Source organism: Haliotis rufescens, unplaced genomic scaffold (genome assembly GCF_023055435.1).
Source record: "Haliotis rufescens isolate VD_foot unplaced genomic scaffold, xgHalRufe1.0.p SCAF_15, whole genome shotgun sequence".
Lineage (NCBI taxonomy): Eukaryota > Metazoa > Mollusca > Gastropoda > Lepetellida > Haliotidae > Haliotis > Haliotis rufescens.
The window spans coordinates 2,156,432-2,174,545 of NW_025963835.1; the positions used below are offsets into that span (position 1 = coordinate 2,156,432).

The 18,114-nt window shown below is 47.2% G+C and overlaps 1 long non-coding RNA gene across 1 annotated transcript; it reads left to right on the forward strand.

The window, feature by feature from the left end:
• Window positions 1-2,242: 2,242 nt before the first annotated feature.
• LOC124114048 lies at window positions 2,243-17,473 on the forward strand. Its single transcript, XR_007220970.1, has 7 exons — window positions 2,243-2,346; window positions 3,389-3,496; window positions 4,727-4,802; window positions 12,339-12,414; window positions 14,136-14,299; window positions 16,209-16,284; window positions 17,346-17,473. It is a non-coding gene; the product is annotated as an uncharacterized LOC124114048 (long non-coding RNA).
• The last annotated feature ends 641 nt before the right edge of the window (window positions 17,474-18,114 follow it).

Below are 18,114 nucleotides of genomic sequence, written 5' to 3' on the forward strand. Positions count from 1 at the left end.
TAACTTCTGAAAGTGCCTTTTGCTATTCAGAAGTTTGGGGTATTGTTTTTTGCTTTTCCAAGACAGCAAGAAAGACTCGCGAGGAAAAAAGGGATGGGTTCATTCGCAGTTTGAATACATGTACTGAGGCAAGTGCTGAACTTGCGCCTTTGCCTAAGTGATATTTCTGTTATTGATTGCGTTTCCAAGGCAAGACGTCAGACGTGTTGAAATGAGAGTAGAGGTGTTCAAATGAGAGTTGTGTTCATTCTTAACTCATAAGCTGTTCAATATCCTTTTTGGAACTTTGCTTTAAAATCTCAGCAGAAGCGTTTTGCTATTCATATTTTCAATTTTGAGATTTTGCATTGGACTTCGTTTAGATATTTGTTGGGCTCGTTTCCTGAACACAACTTCTAAACGGTTCAATATGTTTCATAAAACTTTGCATACTTAGGAATTGAAAACTTTAATTGCGTTTCTATGGAAGAAATGTCAACATGGGGTAGACCGTCTCCGTGGTCTAGTGGATAGAGCTTCTGCCCGGAGAGTGTCCAGTGCCAAACTCATATATCTTTAATTATTTTTCTCAGAGATTATGATAAATTATTTTGTACCATCACATTTCGAGTACTTGGCATAAAGGTGAAGGATAAAGGTGAGTAGTGTTTAGGTGAATCATTTCTATATTACCCCAGGAGACATGCACACATATCGAGTATACAGTAAACTACGGTTATAACGAACTAAAAGAGGCCACAAACTTTAGTTCGTTATAATCGTTGGTTATAAGCATTTCGATTAATTACCTCACTCTAGTCGTCGCATTTTATAGACATATCATAACATATCCACTTCACAGGCTTTAACCTAATCACTGTTTTACTATTGTACATGAAACTGGCAAGGAGCTCAATACAACCCAGTTATATGAGGTGAGGTGAAATTGGGTTTAACGTCGCGTCCAAGATTATTGCACTTATATAGCGACGTGCATGCACGTGTGTGTGGCTGCTTGTACTTGTCCGGACTGATGCCGATTTATAGTGCTAGCCCACTGTGATATCATGCCGCAGTTTAACATGACTCACCCCACTCATAACCCACTCAGACACATAATACTGACTCCGAGCCGACCAGTCCTTGTTTTAGCCCCTTCATGCCGAGCGCCAGACAGGGTAACAACAAGTACCATCTTTTGACGTCTTTTGGTATGACGCGGCCGGGGATCGAACCCCGGACCTTCCGCTCTACCACTAGACCACGGAGGCGGTCGTCAGTTATATGAAGGTCGGGTGGTATTAACACACTGAAGAGTGTCGTGTTATCCCAAAAGAAGTGACTGTTTCGATATTTTTGTCGTGTTGAAAAATGTTTGACATAATTACACGGAAGCTTACTTGCAGCTTGATGTTGCAGATTTGTATCACCGTTTTCTTGTATAATTATATAGGGGAATGTTAACTGAGTGCAAAATTACAAAAGTGGCATTTCTAGGTAGTCACGGGTTACATTTCCCTTGTGGCCAACTTATTAACTCTTAAAACTATTTGCTCATGTAATTTAATTCATTAAAAAATCGCGATCTTAAAGTTTGACGGACTATTAATTAAACAGGATAAAAATTGACGATACATATTTACAATGTATTATTACCTGAAATCGTATAAACCAGATAATAATAATAATAATAATAATAATAATAATAATAATAATAATAATGAATATAATATGTACATATTCTAGTAGATAGTGAAGTATAATTTTCAGAAGAATGCATGATTACCACAGTGACACACATGACCAGTAACACAACATCTACAGACATGATAGTTTAGCTAAATAGTCACATTTCGTAGCTTGCCTTGTCCTTGTCCCGTATGGCCGCGTATAACTTGTCCCGACATTTCAAGAGCGGTATACATTAAGTGAATAATGCAAAACAGAGAAAAATATAATATTTATGGAAGTAAATTTCAATACAATATTATTTGATCCAAGGGAGGCTACTCTCATTTGAAACACAAAGGTCAAGGTCGATCTTAGTGCTGTGACTACACAGTAACATTTGTTGATTTCGCGATTGTGTGGCAGTGTGTTTGGATACCCTGCGTACATATTCATGTCCAGGAAAATGAAATTTCAAAGTAGTCATGATTGTAATGATTCAGTGCATCGTGTCACACTATCACAAGTTGACGACGAGCGATGACTACACCGTATCACGTGACATCAAAAGCTATGACGTCATAGATGAGACATTGCGGCCCATTACGTTTCTAAGGGCCGCATTGCCACGCCTCATCGGAGGAGATTCTGCCCACAAAGTAATCAACGGCGCCCAATAAAATCACCCACAAGGAAAAGGTTTGTAAGCGTTATTCTTTGAAGTGTGCAGACATTTAAAACATACAATATTTTCGGTTTCGCCAATGTCATACGTTCTAGACTAGGCCAAACCATCGTTTCAAGGAACTCAAAGGATTTAGTTTGTTTTGATTATATGAATATTGACTGCACCTTATTGTATCCCATGTTTGATTGATATCATCTTCTCATGCGAATTAAGTAGGTTGTGACGTTAATGAGGTGTTTTCGGTAGAGAAGAGTACAGTTAACCAAAATTAAGTCGTTCTACCCCGTTTATTTTTGTGTGTCGTGCATTGTGTGTTTAGGGGCTGCTTGTCTATTGTCCCCATAAAGCTGTGAATGTAATTGAAATTGACATTGATCTGTCATTGACTGACCAGGGTAATAAGCAGGATTAGTAATCTTTTATATATTTTTAATTAGTCTGCAAAAATCATCAAGTACAGAGGTGCAATTTTCCTGGTAGCCCCAAAATGATCCTCACGAGAATCTAGTCCTTCCTGAATTTTACTAGGCCTAATCATGACTGGCAGATGTTGAACCCAAGCAATAACGCTTTGCCATTTGAGCATGCCTCCCTATGGTTTGAAGTATTAGACTACATTGCTTCATCATGTCATTAATAGTACTAATGTTAAAATAGCCTAATTCATTATTATCAATTATTACTAGTACGCACCTCCATTTTTGTTTGTTATGTTACCACTTTACAAAGTTCAAAATGGGTAATGATTTATGTCATTTTAATAAATATTATTCACACCAATTTAGATTCTTTGTGAGTGAGCACTAATCATGTCTGGGAATCAGTCATCTGCATGAGGCTGCAGGTACATCCCTGGATCCAGAGATGTAAAACCTAACTCACTGTGGTGTATAGAGACGATTTTAAAATGACAGCTAAGCCACAAAACAAATTTGAACAGGCACAAAATATTGGAATAACTCAGTGGAAGGAGGGTTATATTATTTATTATTTCCCAGACTTAGGACAAGTTTCTTTGTCACTTGTGTATCAAAGGTGTTGATTCTAGTACAGATCTTGTGCTGCTTCAAGAACTTGGCTACTGCCTGTTCCCATGGAGAATGAGGAGAGTCTCCCCTATGGAGTCAGTGCCTGGCTATGCGAACCAGGAAGACAAAGAGAGTAAGTCAGACACATATGTTTTATACATGGCTTATCCACCATGTCATGATCATTTATGTCCCTTGCCTCATCTGTCACCCTCCCTTGCCTCACCTGCCCTCTTCCTTTGTCACAACTGCCAAACCTCAAGCTTCAGCCTCACCTTCCCACCAACCTCCCTTACCTCATTGCCTGCCTCCCTCAACTCATTGCCTGTGACTCTTGCCTCACCTGCCCACCTCCCTTGCTTCATTACCTGCCTCCCTTGCCTCATTGCCTGCCCCCTTACCTCATTGTCTCCTGCACCTGTCTACCCTGTCTCCTGCACCTGTCAAACCTGTCTCCTACACATGTCCACCCTGTCTCCCGCACCTGTCCACCCTGTCTCCTACACCTGTCCACCCTGTCTCCCACACCTGTCCACCCTGTCTCCTGCACATCCTGCACCTGTCCATCCTGTCTCCTACACCTGCCCCCCTGTCTCCTACACCTGCCCCCCTGTCTCCTACACCTGCCCCCCTGTCTCCTGCACCTGTCCACCCTGTCTCTAATACCTGTCCACCCTGTCTCCTACACATGTCCACCCTGTCTCCTGCACCTGTCCTCCCTGTCTCCTACACCTCTCCACCCTGTCTCCCACACCTGCCCTTGTCCACCCTGTCTCCTACACTTGCCCACACCTGTCCACCCTGTCTCCTACACCTGTCCACCCTGTCTCCTGCACCTGTCCGCCTGGCCTCACCTCCTGCACCTGTCCACCCTGTCTCCCACACCTGCCCACCCTGTCTCCTACACCTGCCCACACCTGTCTCCCACACCTGTCCGCCTGGCCTCACCTCCTGCACCTGTCCACCCTGTCTCCCACACCTGCCCACCCTGTCTCCTACACCTGCCCACACCTGTCTCCCACACCTGTCCGCCTGGCCTCACCTCCTGCACCTGTCCACCCTGTCTCCCACACCTGTCCACCCTGTCTCCAACACCTGTCCACCCTGTCTCCCACACCTGCCAATCCTGTCTCCTGCACCTGTCCACCCTGGCTCCACACTTTTCCAACTAAACCTTCCAAAATATTGAGCAATTTTATCACTTTTCTTCTTCATATTGTGAATGAACTCTGGTAAAGGGTAGCCCTATAGTCATCTTCCTCTTGTATGTGACCCTATAACCATGAATACCCTGAACTTGAATGAGTGATACATATATATATATATTGTTTGAACTGTTTCTTATTCATTGTCTTCATTTCAGTTGTGGAATTTGCTGTCAGACTCGCCATCAAGGCCTCTCTCACATCAGAGATGGATGACACTCTCTAAACATCCAGGTAATGACAATACATGTTTCTCATCCCAGAACTTGACAACGCATTCTGAACATTCAGGTACTGACAATACATGTCACACATCTGAACGACATGCTCCAAGTATCCTGGTAACGTCAATACATCTTCTTACCTCAGACCTGGACAGCATGTTCTAAACATACTGGTAATGTCAATACTTGTCCCTCATCTCTACCTGGACAACATGTTCTAAACATCCTGGTAATGTCAATACATGTCACTCACCTCTACCTGGACAGCATGTTCTAAACATCCTGGTAATGTCAATACATGTCCCTCACCTCTACCTGGACAACATGTTCTAAACATCCTGGTAATGTCAATACATGTCCCTCACCTCTACCTGAACAACATGTTCTAAACATCCTGGTAATGTCAATACATGTCTTCACCTCTACCTGGACAGCATGTTCTAAACATCCTGGTAATGTCAATACATGTCACTCACCTCTACCTGTTCAACATGTTCTAAACATCCTGTTAATGTCAATACATGTCTTCACCTCTACCTTTATAACATGTTCTAAACATACTGGTAATGTCAATACATGTCACTCACCTCTACCTGGACAACATGTTCTAAAGATCCTGGTAATGTCAATACATGTCCCTCACCTCTACCTGGACAACATGTTCTAAACATCCTGGTAATGTCAATACATGTCACTCACCTCTACCTGGACAACATGTTCTAAACATCCTGGTAATGTCAATACATGTCACTCACGTCTACATGGACAACATGTTCTAAACATCATGGTAATGTCAATACATGTCACTCACCTCTACCTGGACAGCATGTTTTAAACATCCTGGTAATGTCAATACATGTCACTCACGTCTACCTGGACAGCATGTTCTAAACATCCTGTTAATGTCAATACATGTCACTCACCTCTACCTGGGCAACATGTTCTAAACATCCCGGTACTGTTAATACATGTCTTCACCTCTACCTGGACAACATGTTCTAAACATCCTGGTAATGTCAATACATGTCCCTCACCTCTACCTGGACAACATGTTCTAAACATCCTGGTAATGTCAATACATGTCACTCACGTCTACCTGGACAGCATGTTCTAAACATCCTGTTAATGTCATTACATGTCACTCACCTCTACCTGGACAACATGTTCTAAACATCCTGGTAATGTCAATACATGTCTTCACCTCTACGTGGACAACATGTTCTAAACATCCTGGAAATGTCAATACATGTCCCTAACCTCAACCTGGACAGCATGTTCTAAACATCCTGGTAATGTCAATACACGTCCCTCACCTCTACCTGGACAACATGTTCTAAACATCCTGATAATGTCAATACATGTCCCTCAACTCTACCTGGACAACATGTTCTAAACATCCTGCAAATGTCAATACATGTCTTCACCTCTACCTTTATAACATGTTCTAAACATCCTGGTAATGTCAATACATGTCCCTAACCTCAACCTGGACAGCATGTTCTAAACATCCTGGTAAAGTCAATACACGTCCCTCACCTCTACCTGGACAGCATGTTCTAAACATCCCGATAATGTCAATACATGTCCCTCACCTCTACCTGGACAGCATGTTCTAAACATCCTGGTAATGTCAATACATGTCTTTACCTCAGACCTGGACAGCATGTTCTAAACATCCTGGTAATGTCAATACACGTCCCTCACCTCTACCTGGACAACATGTTCTAAACATCCCGATAATGTCAATACATGTCCCTCACCTCTACCTGGACAGCATGTTCTAAACATCCTGGTAATGTCAATACATGTCTTCACCTCAGACCTGGACAGAATGTTCTAAACATCCTGGTAATGTCAATACATGTCTTCACCTCTACCTGGGCAACATGTTCTAAACATCCTGGTAATGTCAATACATGTCCCTAAGCTCAATCTGGACAGCATGTTCTAAACATCATGGTAATGTCAATACATGTCTTCACCTCTACCAGGACAACATGTTCTAAACATCCTGGTAATTTCAATACATGTCACTCACCTCTACCTGGACAATATGTTCTAAACATCATGGAAATGTCAATACATGTCCCTCACGTCTACCTTGACAGCATGTTCTAAACATCCTGGTAATGTCAATACATGTCACTCACCTCTACCTGGACAGCATGTTCTAAACATCCTGGTAATGTCAATACATGTCACTCACCTCTACCTGGACAACATGTTCTAAACATCCTGGTAATGTCAATACATGTCACTCACTTCTACCTGGACAGCATGTTCTAAACATCCTGGTAATGTCAATACATGTCACTCACCTCTACCTGGACAACATGTTCTAAACATCCTGGTAATGTCAATACATGTCCCTCAACTCTACCTGGACAACATGTTCTAAACATCCTGCAAATGTCAATACATGTCTTCACCTCTACCTTTATAACATGTTCTAAACATCCTGGTAATGTCAATACATGTCCCTAACCTCAACCTGGACAGCATGTTCTAAACATCCTGGTAAAGTCAATACACGTCCCTAGCCTCAACCTGGACAGCATGTTCTAAACATCCTGGTAATGTCAATACACGTCCCTCACCTCTACCTGGAACAACATGCTCTAAACATCCTGATAATGTCAATACATGTCCCTCATCTCTACCTGGACAGCATGTTCTAAACATCCTGGTAATGTCAATACATGTATTCACCTCAGACCTGGACATCATGTTCTAAACATCCTGGTAATGTCAATACATGTCCCTCACCTCTACCTGGACAGCATGTTCTAAACATCCTGGTAATGTGAATACATGTCTTCACCTCTACCTTCACAACATGTTCTAAACATCCTGGTAATGTCAATACATGTCCCTAAGCTCAACCTAGACAGCATGTTCTAAACATCCTGGTAATGTCAATACATGTCACTCACCTCTACCTGGACAGCATGTTCTAAACATCCTGGTAATGTGAATACATGTCTTCACCTCTACCTTCACAACATGTTCTAAACATCCTGGTAATGTCAATACATGTCCCTCACCTCTACCTGGACAGCATGTTCTAAACATCCTGGTAATGTCAATACATGTCACTCACCTCTACCTGGAAAACATGTTCTAAACATCCTGGTAATGTCAATACATGTCTTCACCTCTACCTGGACAACATGTTCTAAACATCCTGGCACACCTGTCCACTCTGTCTCCTGCTCCCGTCCACCCTGTCTCCAACACCTGTCCACCCTGTCTCCTGCTGCTGTCCACCCTGTCTCCTACACCTGTCCACCCTGTCTCCAACACCTGTCCACCCTGTCTCCTGCACCTGCCCACTCTGTCTCCTACACCTGTCCACCCTGTCTCCTGCACTTGTCCACCCTGTCTCCTGCTCCCGTCCGCCCTGTCTCCAACACCTATCCACCCTGTCTCCTACACCTGCCCCCCTGTCTCCTACACCTGCCCACCCTGTCTCCTGCACCTGTCCACCTTGTCTCCTGCACCTGTCCTACCTGTCTCCTGCACCTGTCCACCCTGTCTCCAACACCTGTCCACCCTGTCTCCTGCTGCTGTCCACCCTGTCTCCTACACCTGTCCACCCTGTCTCCAACACCTGTCCACCCTGTCTCCTGCACCTGCCCACCCTGTCTTCAACACATGTCCTCCCTGTCTCCAACACCTGTCCACCCTGTCTCCTGCACATGTGCACCCTGTCTCCTGCACCTGTCCACCCTGTCTCCTGCACTTGTCCACCCTGTCTCCTGCTCCCGTCCACCCTGTCTCCAACACCTATCCACCCTGTCTCCTACACCTGCCCCCCTGTCTCCTACACCTGCCCACCCTGTCTCCTGCACCTGTCCACCTTGTCTCCTGCACCTGTCCTACCTGTCTCCTGCACCTGTCCACCCTGTCTCCTGCACATGTCCACCCTGTCTCCAACACCTGCCCACCCTGTCTCTTACACCTGTCCACCCTGCCTCCTGCACCTGTCCACCCTGTCTCCAACACCTGTCCACCCTGTCTCCCGCACCTGCCCACCCTGTCTTCAACACATGTCCTCCCTGTCTCCAACACCTGTCCAACCTGTCTCCTGCACATGTGCACCCTGTCTCCTGCACCTGTCCACCCTGTCTCCTGCACTTGTCCACCCTGTCTCCTGCTCCCGTCCACCCTGTCTCCAACACCTGTCCACCATGTCTCCTACACCTGCCCCCCTGTCTCCTACACCTGCCCACCCTGTCTCCTGCACCTGTCCACCCTGTCTCCTCCACCTGTCCTACCTGTCTCCTGCACCTGTCCACCCTGTCTCCTGCACATGTCCACCCTGTCTCCAACACCTGCCCACCCTGTCTCTTACACCTGTCCACCCTGCCTCCTGCACCTGTCCACCCTGCCTCCTACACCTGTCCACCCTGTCTCCAACACCTGCCCACCCTGTCTCCTGCACCTGTCCACCCTGTCTCCTACACCTGTCCACCCTGTTTCAACACCTGCCCACCCTGTCTCCTGCACCTGTGCACCCTGTCTCCTGCACCTGTCCACCTTGTCTCCTACACCTGCCCACCCTGTCTCCAACACCTGCCCACCCTGTCTCTTACACCTGTCCAGCCTGCCTCCTGCACCTGTCCACCCTGCCTCCTGCACCTGTCCACCTTGTCTCCAACACCTGTCCACCCTGTCTCCTGCACCTGCCCACCCTGTCTCCTGCACCTGTCCACATTGTCTCCAACACCTGCCCACCCTGTCTCTTACACTTGTCCAGCCTGCCTCCTGCACCTGTCCACCCTGCCTCCTGCACCTGTCCTCCTTGTCTCCAACACCTGTCCACCCTGTCTCCTGCACCTGCCCACCCTGTCTCCTGCACCTGTCCACCTTGTCTCCAACACCTGCCCACCCTGTCTCCCACACCTGCCCACCCTGTCTCCTACACCTGTCCACCCTGTCTCCAACACCTGTCCACCCTGTCTCCTACACCTGCCCCCCTGTCTCCTACACCTGTCCACCCTGTCTCCAACACCTGTCCACCCTGTCTCCTACACCTGCCCCCCTGTCTCCTACACCTGCCCACCCTGTCTCCTGCACCTGTCCACCCTGTCTCCTGCACCTGTCCTACCTGTCTCCTGCACATGTCCACCCTGTCTCCTGCACATGTCCACCCTGTCTCCAACACCTGCCCACCCTGTCTCTTACACCTGTCCACCCTGCCTCCTGCACCTGTCCACCCTGTCTCCAACACCTGTCCACCCTTTCTCCTGCACCTGCCCACCCTGTCTTCAACACATGTCCTCCCTGTCTCCAACACCTGTCCACCCTGTCTCCAACACCTGTCCACCCTGTCTCCTACACCTGCCCCCCTGTCTCCTACACCTGCCCACCCTGTCTCCTGCACCTGTCCACCCCGTCTCCTCCACCTGTCCTACCTGTCTCCTGCACCTGTCCACCCTGTCTCCTGCACATGTCCACCCTGTCTCCAACACCTGCCCACCCTGTCTCTTACACCTGTCCACCCTGCCTCCTGCACCTGTCCACCCTGCCTCCTACACCTGTCCACCCTGTCTCCTACACCTGTCCACCCTGTCTCCTGCACCTGTCCACCCTGTCTCCTACACCTGTCCACCCTGTCTCCAACACCTGCCCACCCTGTCTCCTGCACCTGTCCACCCTGTCTCCTGCACCTGTCCACCTTGTCTCCTACACCTGCCCACCCTGTCTCCAACACCTGCCCACCCTGTCTCTTACACCTGTCCAGCCTGCCTCCTGCACCTGTCCACCCTGTCTCCTGCTCCCGTCCACCCTGTCTCCTACACCTGTCCACCCTGTCTCCTGCACCTGTCCATCCTGTCTCCTGCACCTGTCCACATTGTCTCCAACACCTGCCCACCCTGTCTCTTACACTTGTCCAGCCTGCCTCCTGCACCTGTCCACCCTGCCTCCTGCACCTGTCCACCTTGTCTCCAACACCTGTCCACCCTGTCTCCTGCACCTGCCCACCCTGTCTCCTGCACCTGTCCACCTTGTCTCCAACACCTGCCCACCCTGTCTCCCACACCTGCCCACCCTGTCTCCTACACCTGTCCACCCTGTCTCCAACACCTGTCCACCCTGTCTCCTACACCTGCCCCCCTGTCTCCTACACCTGCCCACCCTGTCTCCTGCACCTGTCCACCCTGTCTCCTGCACCTGTCCTACCTGTCTCCTGCACCTTTCCACCCTGTCTCCTGCTCATGTCCACCCTGTCTCCAACACCTGCCCACCCTGTCTCTTACACCTGTCCACCCTGCCTCCTGCACCTGTCCACCCTGTCTCCAACACCTGTCCACCCTGTCTCCTGCACCTGCACACCCTGTCTTCAACACATGTCCTCCCTGTCTCCAACACCTGTCCACCCTGTCTCGCACACCTGTCCACCCTGTCTCCTACACCTGCCCCCCTGTCTCCTACACCTGCCCACCCTGTCTCCTGCACCTGTCCACCCTGTCTCCTCCACCTGTCCTACCTGTCTCCTGCACCTGTCCACCCTGTCTCCTGCACATGTCCACCCTGTCTCCAACACCTGCCCACCCTGTCTCTTACACCTGTCCACCCTGCCTCCTGCACCTGTCCACCCTGCCTCCTACACATGTCCACCCTGTCTCCAACACCTGCCCACCCTGTCTCCTGCACCTGTCCACCCTGTCTCCTACACCTGTCCACCCTGTCTCCAACACCTGCCCACCCTGTCTCCTGCACCTGTCCACCCTGTCTCCTGCACCTGTCCACCTTGTCTCCTACACCTGCCCACCCTGTCTCCAACACCTGCCCACCCTGTCTCTTACACCTGTCCAGCCTGCCTCCTGCACCTGTCCACCCTGCCTCCTGCACCTGTCCACCTTGTCTCCAACACCTGTCCACCCTGTCTCCTGGACCTGCCCACCCTGTCTCCTGCACCTGTCCACCTTGTCTCCAACACCTGCCCACCCTGTCTCTTACACCTGTCCAGCCTGCCTCCTGCACCTGTCCACCCTGCCTCCTGCACCTGTCCTCCTTGTCTCCAACACCTGTCCACCCTGTCTCCTGCACCTGCCCACCCTGTCTCCTGCACCTGTCCACCTTGTCTCCAACACCTGCCCACCCTGTCTCCCACACCTGCCCACCCTGTCTCCTACACCTGTCCACCCTGTCTCCAACACCTGCCCACCCTGTCTCCTGCACCTGTCCACCTTGTCTCCAACACCTGCCCACCCTGTCTCCCACACCTGCCCACCCTGTCTCCTGCACCTGTCCACCCTGTCTCCTACACCTGCCCAACCTGTCTCCTACACCTGCCCCCCCTGTCTCCTGCACCTGTCCACCCTGCCTCCTCACTTTTCCAACTAAACCTTCCAAAATATTGAGCAATTTTATCACTTTTCTTCTTCATATTGTGAATGAACTCTGGTACAGGGTAGCCCTATAGTCATCTTCCTCTTGTATGTGACCCTATAACCATGAATACCCTGAACTTGAATGAGTGATACATATATATATATATATTGTTTGAACTGTTTCTTATTCATTGTCTTCATTTCAGTTGTGGAATTTGCTGTCAGACTCGCCATCAAGGCCTCTCTCACATCAGAGATGGATGACACTCTCTAAACATCCAGGTAATGACAATACATGTTTCTCATCTCAGAACTTGACAACGCATTCTGAACATTCAGGTACTGACAATACATGTCACACATCTGAACGACATGCTCTAAGTATCCTGGTAACGTCAATACATCTTCTTACCTCAGACCTGGACAGCATGTTCTAAACATCCTGGTAATGTCAATACATGTCCCTCACCTCTACCTGGACAACATGTTCTAAACATCCTGGTAATGTCAATACATGTCCCTCACCTCTACCTGGACAACATGTTCTAAACATCATGGTAATGTCAATACATGTCCCTCACCTCTACTAGGACAACATGTTCTAAACATACTGGTAATGTCAATACATGTCTTCACCTCTACCTGGACAACATGTTCTAAACATACTGGTAATGTCAATACATGTCTTCACCTCTACCTGGACAACATGTTCTAAACATACTGGTAATGTCAATACATGTCTTCACCTCTACCTGGACAACATGTTCTAAACATCCTGGTAATGTCAATACATGTCTTCACCGCCACCTGGACAGCAGGTTTAAACATCCTGGTAATGTCAATACATGTCCCTCACCTCTACCTGGACAACATGTTCTAAACATCCTGGTAATGTCAATACATGTCCCTCACCTCTACCTGGACAACATGTTCTAAACATACTGGTAATGTCAATACATGTCTTCACCTCTACCAGGACAACATGTTCTAAACATTTAGGTAATGTCAATACATGTCTTCATCTCTACCTGGACAACATGTTCTAAACATCATAAAAATGTCAATACATGTCTTCACCTCTCCCTGGACAACATGTTCTAAACATACTGGTAATGTCAATACATGTCTTCACCTCTACCAGGACAACATGTTCTAAACATACTGGTAATGTCAATACATGTCTTCATCTCTACCTGGACAACATGTTCTAAACATCATAAAAATGTCAATACATGTCTTCACCTCTACCTGGACAACATGTTCTAAACATACTGGTAATGTCAATACATGTCTTCACCTCTACCAGGACAACATGTTCTAAACATACTGGTAATGTCAATACATGTCTTCATCTCTACCTGGACAACATGTTCTAAACATCATAGAAATGTCAATACATGTCTTCACCTCTACCTGGACAACATGTTCTAAACATACTGGTAATGTCAATACATGTCTTCATCTCTACCTGGACAACATGTTCTAAACATCCTGGTAATGTCAATACATGTCACTCAACTCTACCTGGACAACATGTTCTAAACATCATGGTAATGTCAATACATGTCCCTCACCTCCGACCTGGACAACATGTTCTAAACATCCTGGTAATGTCAATACATGTCCCTCAACTAGGACCATGACAACGTGTTCTAAACATTTAGGTAATGTCAATAATGTCAGTAATGTCCCTCCAAATGAGACAATATGTTCCGGCAATACCTTGACTTGACTCTCACCAGAGTTCGACATCACACTCTAATCATGCACATAATGGCAATATATGTGCCTCCCTGAAGGACACACTGTAAACATCTAGGTAATGGCAACACAATGTCATGTCCCTCACTAGGAGCTGTATGACATGCTCTAAACATCTGTTGATCTGTGTTCAGATAAGATAGTGAGATGGAATACTTTGTCAAAGCTAAATGTAGTTTGTGATATTCTTCCACATTCCAGTTGAATACTTGATAAAGTGAGTTTCTACCTCTCTTTGTTAGGGCTTATCAGCGATTGCAGCATTTGGAGGGTTTCACAGACTTGAGCAACCTAACTTCTGCAAGATGTTACCATCAGTGTCTTGGGGACCCTTTATGATGCAATTGAAGTTGGAACAGAGAGTTGAGAATATCAAGGAGTGCTGCATCTCATGCTTACAAGGAACGTATGTACTTTTGAAGCATTTCTACATACATCACACAGAATATGTACTGTTTATAAATGTACCGGTACTATATGTAGTGTGTAAAAAAGTAGTGTAAAAAAGAAATTACTACTTTTCTGATGACAGTTCTTGCGTGTGAGTGAGTCATTGTGTGGTAGAAAGTGAGTGAGTGAGTGAGTGAGTAAGTAGGTATGATTTAAGTATGTTTTGGCAATAATCAGGCAGTATAATTTTAGGGAAGACCAAGAATTGACTTCACACATTGTCATCTACACCTATCCACCCTGTCTCCTGCACCTGTCCACCCTGTCTCCCACACCTGCCCTCCCTGTCTCCTGCACCTGCCCACCCTGTCTCCTGCACCTGTCCACCCTGTCTCCTGCACCTTCCCACCCTGTCTCCTGCACCTGCCCACCCTGTCTCCTGCACCTGTCCACCCTGTCTCCTGCACCTGCCCACCCTGTCTCCTGCACCTGTCCACCCTGTCTCCTGCACCTGTCCACCCTGTCTCCTACACCTGTCAAACCTGTCTCCTGCACATGTCCACCCTGTCTTCAACACCTGTCCACCCTGTCTCCCACACCTGTCCACCCTGTCTCCTGCACCTGTCCACTCTGTCTCCTACACCTGTCCACCTTGTCTCCTGCACCTGCCCACTCTCTCTCCTGCACCTGTCCACCCTGTCTCCTGCACCTGTCCACTCTGTCTCCTGCACCTGTCCACCTTGTCTCCTGCACCTGCCCACTCTGTCTCCTGCACCTGTCCACCCTGTCTCCTGCACCTGTCCACCCTGTCTCCTACACCTGTCAAACCTGTCTCCTGCACATGTCCACCCTGTCTTCAACACCTGTCCACCCTGTCTCCCACACCTGTCAAACCTGTCTCCTGAACATGTCCACCCTGTCTTCAACACCTGTCCACCCTGTCTCCCACACCTGCCCACCCTGTCTCCTGCACCTGTCCACCCTGTCTCCCACACCTGCCCACCCTGTCTCCTACACCTGTCCACCCTGTCTCCCACACCTACCCACCCTGTCTCCTGCACCAGTCCACCCTGTCTCCCACACCTGCCCACCCTGTTTCCTGCACCTGTCCACCCTGTCTCCCACACCTGCCCACCCTGTCTACCACACCTGCCCACCCTGTCTCCCACACCTGTCCACCCTGTCTCCCACACCTGCCCACCCTGTCTCCTACACCTGTCCACCCTGTGTCCCACACCTGCCCACCCTGTCTCCTGCACCTGCCCACCCTGTCTCCTGCACCTGTCCACCCTATCTCCCACACCTGCCCACCCTGTCTCCCACACCTGTCCACCTTGTCTCCAACACCTGTCCACCCTGTCTCCTGCACCTGTCCACCCTGTCTCCTACACCTGTCCAACCTGTCTCCCACACCTGCCCACCCTGTCTCCCACACCTGCCCACCCTGTCTCCTGCACCTGTCCACCCTGTCTCCCACACCTGCCCACCCTGTCTCCTGCACCTGTCCACCCTGTCTCCCACACCTGTCCACCCTGTCTCCTGCACCTGCCCACCCTGTCTCCCACACCTGCCCACCCTGTCTCCCACACCTGTCCACCCTGTCTCCTGCACCTGTCCACCCTGTCTCCTGCACCTGTCCACCCTGTCTCCTACACCTGTCCAACCTGTCTCCCACACCTGCCCACCCTGTCTCCCACACCTGTCCACCCTGCCTCCTCACTTTTCCAACTAAACCTTCCAAAATATTGAGCAATTTTAACACTTTTCTTCTTCATATTGTGAATGAACTCTGGTACAGGGTAGCCCTATAGTCATCTTCCTCTTGTATGTGACCCTATAACCATGAATACCCTGAACTTGAATGAGTGATACATATATATATATATATTGTTTGAACTGTTTCTTATTCATTGTCTTCATTTCAGTTGTGGAATTTGCTGTCAGACTCACCTTCAAGGCCTCTCTCACATCAGAGATGGATGACACTCTCTAAACATCCAGGTAATGACAATACATGTTTCTCATCTCAGAACTTGACAACGCATTCTGAACATTCAGGTACTGACAATACATGTCACACATCTGAACGACATGCTCTAAGTATCCTGGTAACGTCAATACATCTTCTTACCTCAGACCTGGACAGCATGTTCTAAACACTCGGTAATGTCAATACATGTCCCTTACCTCTACCTGGACAACATGTTCTAAACATCCTGGTAATGTCAATACATGTCCCTCACCTCTACCAGGACAACATGTTCTAAACATACTGGTAATGTCAATACATGTCTTCACCTCTACCTGGACAACATGTTCTAAACATCCTGGTAATGTCAATACATGTCCCTCACCTCTAGCAGGACAACATGTTCTAAAGATACTGGTAATGTCAAAACATGTCACTCACCTCTACCTGGACAACATGTTCTAAACATCATGGTAATGTCAATACATGTCCCTCACCTCTACCAGGACAACATGTTCTAAACATCCTGGTTATGTCAATACATGTCCCTCACCTCTACCTGGACAACATGTTCTAAACATACTGGTAATGTCAATACATGTCTTCATCTCTACTTGGACAATATGTTCTAAACATCATGGTAATGGCAATACATGTCCCTCACCTCTGACCTGGACAACATGTTCTAAACTTCCAGGTAATGGCAATACATGTCCCTCAACTAGGACCATGACAACGTGTTCTAAACATTTAGGTAATGTCAATAATATCAGTAATGTCCCTCCAAATGAGACAATATGTTCCGGCAATACCTTGACTTGACTCTCACCAGAGTTCGACATCACACTCTAATCATGCACATAATGGCAATATATGTGCCTCCCTGAAGGACACACTGTAAACATCTAGGTAATGGCAACACAATGTCATGTCCCTCACTAGGAGCTGTATGACATGCTCTAAACATCTGTTGATCTGTGTTCAGATAAGATAGTGAGATGGAATACTTTGTCAAAGCTAAATGTAGTTTGTGATATTCTTCCACATTCCAGTTGAATACTTGATAAAGTGAGTTTCTACCTCTCTTTGTTAGGGCTTATCAGCGATTGCAGCATTTGGAGGGTTTCACAGACTTGAGCAACCTAACTTCTGCAAGATGTTACCATCAGTGTCTTGGGGACCCTTTATGATGCAATTGAAGTTGGAACAGAGAGTTGAGAATATCAAGTGCTGCATCTCATGCTTACAAGGAATGTATGTACTTTTGAAGCATTTCAACATACATCATACAGAATATGTACTGTTTATAAATGTACCGGTACTATATGTAGTGTGTAAATAAGTATTGTAAAAAAGAAATTACTACTGTTCTGATGACAGTTCTTGCGTGTGAGTGAGTCATTGTGTGGATGAAAGTGAGTGAGTGAGTAAGTAGGTATGATTTAAGTATGTTTTGGCAATAATCAGGCAGTATAATTTTAGGGAAGACCAAGAATTGACTTCACACATTTTCATCATGTTCAACATTGAACCACTGTAATATCTTGTCTCATATTTATCTTATAAAAATATGTTATCTCCAAATTATTTAAAATTACTCCTGTTGTCTGAGATCTCTATATATACATGTCAGGTTTTCACTGGGGTGATAACCTGTACTTTATGTGTGTTTTGAACCTGTTTCACAAGGTGTTACCTTGTCTATATGTAGTAGAGGGAAAGAAATGTTTTGCACTCATGATTGTGCCCCTTGGAATTTTACTGTACCAATAAGAATGATAATTTTGATCTCCCTTCTATTTTAGATTTGTGTTTTAGTTTTTCATGTGGATTCTCAAAAACTTCCAAGGATTTGCTTTAAT